Source organism: Pseudorca crassidens, chromosome 6, assembly GCF_039906515.1.
Source record: "Pseudorca crassidens isolate mPseCra1 chromosome 6, mPseCra1.hap1, whole genome shotgun sequence".
Classification (NCBI taxonomy): domain Eukaryota; kingdom Metazoa; phylum Chordata; class Mammalia; order Artiodactyla; family Delphinidae; genus Pseudorca; species Pseudorca crassidens.
The window spans coordinates 44582802-44591883 of NC_090301.1; the positions used below are offsets into that span (position 1 = coordinate 44582802).

The following is a 9082-nucleotide window of genomic DNA, read 5'->3' on the forward strand; positions in this document are numbered from 1 at the left end:
AAAAAAAAAAAAAAAAAAAAAAAGTATTGAATGTCTTCCATGTGCCCAGACGGCCTCAGTTTGAAGATTCTAAGTATTTCTATGATTGTTAATTAAATAGACTACTGATTATAGTCCATAGTGTAGTCTTTTCTATTTAGGATCCAAAGTAGGCAGGAGATCGGGATTTTTCTGGACTGAGGGTACAGTCCAGAGCCTCATACGTAGTGTGTGCTCAGTAGATGTTAGTTCTCTATCTGTATCCACCCCTCCACACTTTTCTTCTCGGGAAGTATAAGGGATCAGCATCCCAAACCCTGAGTTTGTCATAGTGGATGTAAGCTTCATGGGGGTATAGAGCTTGTCTACTCTATTCACTTCTGTATTTCAGAACCTGGAGAATGCCTGCCATCAAGTAGGAGCTGCCTGAGTGTCCACAGGCAGCAAGGATGGCCCTCCGCAGCGCTGCTCAGGACCTGTGGCAGCAGCTCTCCGCTCCCCTCCGCTCCACCTCAGTGTAAGCACCAGCTCCTCTTCTTTCTTCTCCTAGGTTCTTTGGTTGCCTCAGGGTTTATGAGGTAAAAACTACTCTTTATAGTGAGATTGGCAAGCCATGCCTCACGTTTTTCCTCAGTTTACCTCTTGTTTCATTGCTCTCTGTTTTGATTAATTTATGTTTATTTCTTTAACATTGATAATATAATGGAATACTCGAGGCCTCATTCCATAGTCTTAGCTCCTAAAAAATCTTCTTCTGACTGGAGTAACAAAATTTAAATGTCTTGTTGGTCAAAGATAAAAGTTAACCATAGGGAATTGTTCTGTGCTTACACTTTGTTGGTGTTTATTTTCAGTTCATCTATTAAAGATCAGGAGGATTATAGAAGAGAAGCAGGCACCTCTAATTTAACTTTTAGTCATACACTCTGTGGAATTACAGTGGTTCCAAGGGATGCATGAAAACTCTTATTACACTGTGTGGTGAGTTTTAATTACTTGCAATCCAAATATGTAGCACTTGCAAAAGAAATTCACCCTTGCAAAGCTGATATCTTGGGTATACAACACTGCTTCTAACCCAGTAATATAATAGTGTGAGCACAAAATTGCACAAAATCTGTGCACCCTGAATAGTTAAGCTATTCCATACTATCTGTACTCTGTGGATGCTAGGTAGATGACAGCTTGGAGAATCACTCACCCATAGGTGATCTGAGAAGATATAACAGATTCTGTTTGCATTTCTTTTTTTTTTTTTTTTTGCGGTACACGGGCCTCTTACTGTTGTGGCCTCTCCCATTGCAGAGCACAGGCTCCGGACGCGCAGGCTCAGCGGCCATGGCTCGCGGGCCCAGCCGCTCCGCGGCATGTGGGATCCTCCCGGACCGGGGCACAAACCCGTGTCCCCTGCATCGGCAGGCGGACTCTCAACCACCGCGCCACCAGGGAAACCCTGCATTTCTTTTTTGCTATCTTAATTCTCAAGAGAGAACTGAACTGTGTACAGAGTTGCTGAGATTGTGCAGGTACTACCTGTGTGGTGATATGATTGGTGAGAATGTCTATTTCAAGCCAGGTATAAGAAGGTAGAGCATATTAGGGGATCATTACTGGTCAAGCGTTTAGTTTCTTAGCACTCAGGTCTAGAAATTTAGTAAAATGCTCCCCAAGAGATCTAAACCTCAATTTCCTAGTCTGTAAGATGGGTATAATAATCATGCTTACTTCACGGTTTACTGTGAGAATTAAATGAATTAGTATATGTAAAGTGTTTAGAGGAGTGTCAGGTACATAGCAAGTGCTCAGTGTTACCTATTATTATTGTTTATTATTATAAGTAGGTTATATTTGCTAAACTCAAGAGATGCTGGTTTCTACCACTGTTTTAATTTGCAGAGAGGCATATCCTTTCTAGGGAAAAGAATACTCCCTATTACTCCCTCTGTCCAGCACTATGTGATCTGTGATATTAAATTAGTAAATTCTAGATTATGTGGTGAGAATTAAGTGAAAGGAAAGTGAATTGGATGGCTTTAAAGGATTTTTTGAGTAAATGTGGCAAAGGCAAATGATTCTCATATCTACTATTGTGATCTTTCTTGGGCTACCAGTCAGGTAGTTCTCTTTTCCTTAGATGGTGCTGACAATCAATCTCTCTTTTCCTTCCTTCCTTCCTTCCTTCCTTCCTTCCCTCCCTCCCTCCTTCCTTCCTTCCTTCCTTCCTTCCCTCCTTCCCTCCTTCCCGCCTTCCTTCCCTTCTTCCCTCCCTCCCTCCCTCCCTTCCTCCCTTCCTTCCTTCCTTCCTCCCCTGAGCAGGGGCAACTCCTTTCCAAGGAGGGTGTAATCTCCCTCAACAGCCTTTCCACCCCTAAGACAGCCTCAGATGTTTCTAATTAATTATGATTACGTATTGTATTCGCTTGCTAGGATTGCTGCAGCAAAATACCACAAACTGGGTAGCTTAGAACAGCAGAAATTTGTTTGTCTCAGAGTTCTGGAGATTAGAAGTCTGAAATCAAAATGTCAACAGGGTTGCGGCCTTCTGAAGGCTGTGAAGGAGACTCTGTTCCATGCCTCTGTCCCAGCTTCTGGTGGTTTGCTAGCAATCTTTGGTGTTCCTTGGTTTGTAGATGCCTCAGGTGGCATTCTTCTTCTTGTGTGTCTATGTCCAAATTTACCCTTTTTATAAGGATACCAGTTATATTGGATTAAGGGCCTACTCTACTCCAGTATGACCTCATCTTAATTACATTTGCAATAACCCTATTCCAAAAAAGGTCACATTTTGAGTTACTGGGGATTAGCACTTCAACATAGGAATTTTGCAGGGGGGGGTGGTGCGGGGCAGGACGACAGTTCAACCCATAGCAATCATGATCCTCAGATCCCATTTATAAATGCTCACATGCAATGGGACCTGTTCCTTGGGTTTGTGCCTTACTTAAAAACTATATAAAGAAAAATTCACCAACCAAAAATAAACAAATGAACCCACCCACTGCCAGCCAGGGATTTTAAAGCTCAGTTGACAAGTTGATTGAGATAGACATCATTTTATAAGCACAGGTTCAGAAATGACATTCTCTTACGTTCTTACAAGGATCTAACACCCAGTACGTTGTAGTGTGAAAAATAAGTTCTAAAAAAAGAATGAGTAAACAGATAGAAAAGAACCAAATTTGAAATTTTTCAGATTTTATATAATCTACTTGCTAGGAAACTATAGGAGTGTCACCCATCCTGTATTCTGTGGAATTGTTCCAGTCTTACCATGAAAATCTTTTTTTTTTTTTTTTTTTTTTGTGGTACGCGGGCCTCTCACTGCTGTGGCCTCTCCCGTTGCGGAGCACAGGCTCCGGACGTGCAGGCTCAGCGGCCATGGCTCACGGGCCTAGCCGCTCTGCGGCATGTGGGATCCTCCCGGACCGGGGCACGAACCCGTGTCCCCTGCATCGGCAGGCGGACTCCCAACCACTGCGCCACCAGGGAAGCCCATCCACGAAAATCTTATATTTTGTAAACTTAACTTTCATATCTGAAAAGTTTCTGATAACTTTCATATCTTAACGTTCATATCTAGTGCATGCTTAGTATGTACTGGAGTGGTAAAACAAGTCAATGGTTGATGGTGACTTATATTACTACCTCCTTTTTGCCTGGCACATAGTGTAAAAAGTGGAAGGTCTACTGATGAATAACTGAAGATATTTTTAGTAGTTGCCTTTTACAGCATATAACATTTAAAAGTAAATAACCTTGAATTGGCTATTTTTTTTAAAAGGTAGAGATGAGATGAGTGTTTTGGTTCGATAGCCAGGCTTACTCTGATATATGTCTGTTTTTAATAAAATTTAAATACAGATACATTTGGAAGCACAGTTATAATGGGAAATTAACAAATTAAGTTTTTTTATCCTTTTATCCAATTTATAATCTTTAACACTCATTAAAAATTACTGGAAACAGGTGGGTTTTTTTTTTCCTGAGGAGACATCTTACTCTGAGACATCTTACTATAACACAGGCAATTTTTAGTATTTTTGATGTTTGATACCTATCACCTAAAACAGTATATCTGAAAACTATGCAACATTTTTCTCACTAGTAATAATAGTCTGGAGAATCTCACAAAGCAGTAAAACCCTATTAAGTCATAGCTACTACATGGACTACTAATTTCTAAAACTCTGTACTTTTTGGTTTAAACTGAAAACAGTATTTTGAGACCAAGCTTGTATTTTCATAAACAGTTTAACTAAATTAAATTTCAAAAGGTTGGATTCCACTTTTTTGAGGGCTTCTATGATACTGTATACTAGATATAGTATCTAAAGCTTCTACGATACTAGAAAACTGTTTGAATTTTTCACCTTTTGATTCATGATTTTATTCTCGTGGTCACTGATTAGTAGGGCAAACACAAACTCAAGATATTCTTATGCTCACAATAAAAGACAAGTTTTCAGAATCAGTTCAGATCTTAATTTATTTCTATTTGTTGGAATAGATTTCATTCCCTTTATGAAGGCAAAAAGCCATTGAAATACACTTCTTCAGAAATGCTAGCAATATCACAGGTACTGATGAAAAATCTGAAGGATTATTAGTTCCTTTTCTTTGAATTATACACAGCATTTTAATTAAATTATGTAATTAACATTAACAAATTAATTAAAATTGCCTTAATTTTCCATTCAGCTCTATCAGTGGTAACTAAAAGCACCAATTTTATGTCTACTTATAGCCAAGGAATATCAACAAAACACTGAGTTTTAACAAGCCCTGAAAATGGTTCTGATACTACAGTAATTTTGAGGATAGCAAAAGCCATTTTCATCCTATTTCTTTTTCCTTGCTCACAGAATCCCTATTTAGATATTAGTTGGAGATCCAATGATCTCAGGGAAAGTGGTTCTAGTTTCTGGCCTAGGAGTGAGCAGGAAACTCAGTTCTGACCAATGGAGTATAAGGGGCAATTCCCTAGGGGTCTCCTGTGGAATATTTTCCTCTCTGATAAGAGACAGGGTACTCAGAGAAGCTCTCTGCCCTGTACCATTGGCTACATCTGTTCTTGAACATGGTCATGCGAGGACATGATGCTTGGGACTCCTCCAACAATCTTGCCTGCCAGAAAAGTCCAAGAGGCTCTCAGAGACTCTAAACCTGACATCATAGGGCCGCTGAGCCAACATACCTGCAACAACTTTTCTCCAAACTGTAGGGGGGAAAATACCTCATTTATTTAAGCCAATATTGGGTAGTATTCTGAGTATTTTGACTTGGCAGCTGAAAGCATTACTAACTGATATAACCAGGCATTTGTAACAGACAGTACATTACCAAAGCATACACATGGGATTCTTAATGGCATCCATTTGCCCATTCATTCATTCATTCCATCAACAAACATTTCTTAAGCAGCTGCCATGTGATAATCACTGTGCTAGACACCAGAAACACAATGTTAAGCAAGACAGACACGTCTTCCTGCAGTTTGGGTGAAATGGCATGAGTTATTCAACTCAGTGGCTAACGTATAAACCGCCCTTCTCACCCCTGCTTTTAGGACAGGTTGTGTGTATGTGTTTTACACCCCAGTTCCTGTTTGTGAAGTTATCCAGGAAGTTTGGCCAGTCAGCACTACCCAGTTCCTTAAAAGATCAGGAGGAAGCTTGGTCCAAAATTTTTCAACAATTTCTAACCCCTAAATTAGGACTTTAATATGTAAACATGAAGATTTAAAGGAGGAATGATTGAAGACAATGAAATTATAGAGGATGGAGATCAAGTGAGCATGAACTTAAGAACTTTTGGGGACTCTAATCAGGGTTCTTTTCTGAAAGTTTGAAAATGAACTTTTAAAGCAAATAAAATACTGAGTGTAAACAAATGGAGTATTTTTTCAGATAGGGAGTGATGATAAATTCATGTTACAAAATCAAAACACAGATTGAGGAAATGTGGAGACCAGTGAAGAGATGGATCTAACAGGTTTCTAAGGTGTCTGTCTCTAAGTTCTGATGAAGTAATTGAGGCTCACCATGTACCAGGCAGTATGTCTGTTGCATCTCATTTATGCCCTACGTTGACTATGGAAAGAGACATTACTGTCTCCATTTTACCAAAAAGGAAGCTGAGGGTCCAGAGAGTTAGGTAACCTCATCACATAGTTAATAAGAAGTAGAGTTGACTGAACTCAGGTTTGTCTAGTGTGGAACAGCGTGTCCTCCTGCTATGCCTTACTACTTCCTTAAAGACAAAGAGGCAAGCCACTATCATCTTCTACAAATTATCCTTTTGTCCCAAAGTTGGAGACTGAATCTTGGATCCATGGACCATTAGGTTAATTCCATCTGGCATTTAGAGTCTTGTTCTTGGGAATAGTTTAAAAAACAGTGTCTAACTTCTTAACAGCAGAGCCAGCAATTAAAATTTAAGTTCAAAGATCTGGACTAAATATCAGAAGGATCTTCTTTCCTCTTTTAATTTCAAAATAAATGGATTTCAGTAGAGATGTTTCCTTTCCCTTGAGGAGGTGATAGTTATACAGGGATAAGTTGAACAGTATTTATACCCAGAGTTGACCTGGACATATATAGACAAAGGGAAATTTATCAGAGAAATGTTTTGACCGGTAATCCTTATAAACACCCCAGAAATGGTTACCCACTCTTTTGTTTGTTGAGCCATCAGTTTATATATAAGGCTAGACTTTCAGGTTTAGTTGTGTAAGCCTAACTGTCTTTTTACAGACATGAAAGTATTTTGAACTGGAAGTATCAAAACAACTATTATGATCTTTTTCTACATGAAGATAATAGCTACTTAATTTGACCAAAAGGCATAGTTAGGGAACTTCTGGGACTTTTGTCCCATGGGGTCTTTATATACTATTATGGTTTGCAAAGCAGTTTGGAACAAATGGCATTGATGAGCCAAGCAGTCTCTGAAATAGTGAACAGGAGAAATCAGGAGAGTTGTCATATATTGGGTTGGCCAAAAAGTGTCTTTGGTTTTTTTAAGTAAAAATAAAAGACACATTTTTCATTTTCACCAAGAACTTTATTTAACAACGTATTCACCCTTTTGTTCCACTACCTTCTGCCATTTTTCAGGCAACTTCATTATTCCATCTTCCTAAAACTTTTTATCGTTTTGAGCAAAGAACTGTTCCAGGTGCCTTTTGCAGTCTTCCAGAGAATTGAAATTTTTTTCATTAAAAGAATTTTGTAAAGACCGAAATAAATGGAAATGCAAAGGTGCAATGTCTGGTGAATGCGGCGGATGAATCAGAACTTCCCACCCAAGCAGTGACGGTTTTTGCCTGGTCATCAAAGAAACATGCGGTGTTGTGTTATCCTGATAGAAGATTATGTGTTTTCTGTTGAGTAATTCTGGTTGCTTTTCATCGAGTGCCACTTTCAGTTGGTCTAATTGGGAGCAGTACTTGTTGGAATTAAACGTTTCATTTTCCGGAAGGAGCTCATAATAAAGGACTCCCGTCCAGTCCCACCATATACACAACATCACCTTCTTTGGATGAAAACCGGCCTTTGGTGTGGTTGGTGGTGGTTCATTTTGCTTGCCCCATGATCTCTTCCGTTCCACATTATTGTACAGTATCCACTTTTCATCTCCCATCACAATTTGTTTTTAAAATGGAATGTTTTCATTACGTTTAAGTAGAGAATCACATGCGGAAATACGGTCAAGAAGTTTTCTCTTGCTTAACTTATGTGGAACCCAAACATCAAAGCGATTCACATAACCAGGCTGGGGCAAATGACTTTCAAAGCTTGATTTGGATGTTCTGAGTATGTCAGCTATCTCCCGTTGGTATAACGTTGATTGTTCTCAATTGATGTCTCGATTTGATCGCTATCAACTTCAGCTTGTCTACCCGACTGTGGAGCATTGTCCAGCGAGAAATCTCTAGCACGAAACTTCACAGACCACTTTTGACACATTCCGTCAGTCACAGCACCTTCTCCATACACTGCACAAATCTTTTTTTGCATTTCAGTTGTGTTTTTATCTTTCTTGAAACAATAAAGCATAATATGCCGAAAATGTTGCTTTTTTCTTCCATCTTCAGTATTAAAATGGCTACACAAAAATTCACCAATTTTGATAAGTCTTTTTTTAAAATGCACACTGATATGACAGCTGTCACATACAATCTAACAAAATTGTTTCGAATGAAGTTAACGACAATTAAGTGCTACTTTATCCATCTTACAGAAAAAAAACAAATGAACCTTTTGGCCCACCCAATACTTTTACTTTAAAAAGTGTCAACAGTTTGAAAGAGAAAATATGCCAGATTTTCCCTGGGGCCATATAGCACAATCAAATAAAGATAAATACCAATGTAATATAATTCATGAGATTTCAGTGAGGAATTATTTCCTAAGTATTTATTCATCAGCTTAGTATAAGCTCACAATAGGTAAATGAATACACTTAATTTGCTATGATTACAGTCTTGTTTGAGCTGGTCAACTACTTAATGAGACTTTTTTTTTCAGTAGACTGAAGAGATTCCTATGACACAAATTTGAACCTTTCCTAAACCATTTTATCCTTATTGTTCGACTTTAGTGTAGATGGTCCACCCTATGAAGAGGTGACACAATTAATCATCATTCTACATCAGTCCACTTTACCTTAAAGGGCAATCGATTGCTCATACAAAGAAAAACAAATTAGGCATGTCTAAGTAATCGATACTAAGAAGAAACAACTAAACTCATTTAATGATACCTAGATTCTCATAAACTGATAATTGTGGCCTAGGTGTTTTTCATTTGCAGTTTCAAATTAGTCAAAACATTAATGTCTTCTAATGTGACTTCTTAGGGATGCATCTTAATGCTAAGAACACAAAGTAAATTACTAAAAGTACATACCTTGTGACCACAAGAAATGGGATGCTGAGCTTGCCACAGCACAGTAATTGGCCATTAATGTCTATCAGAAGGAAAGGGTGGGGATGGAAAAGGGAAGACTCACAGTCAGTGTTGACGGAGGGTCAGGTGAAACTAAGAAAACAATCCTTGAAGAAGCTGAAGTCAGCCTAAGCCGGACTTCCAAAATCAAATGA

The 9082-nt window shown here is 38.7% G+C and overlaps 1 long non-coding RNA gene across 2 annotated transcripts in view; it reads left to right on the top strand.

The window, feature by feature from the left end:
• Positions 1–8049, top strand: part of LOC137226414 (uncharacterized) — an 87712-nt gene extending 79663 nt beyond the window's left edge. For both annotated transcript variants that reach the window (XR_010944343.1, XR_010944342.1), the window contains exons 4-6: positions 371–496; positions 1285–1505; positions 7095–8049. This is a non-coding gene — a long non-coding RNA (uncharacterized lncRNA). The remainder of the gene's footprint in view (positions 1–370; positions 497–1284; positions 1506–7094) is intronic.
• Positions 8050–9082: the final 1033 nt, after the last annotated feature.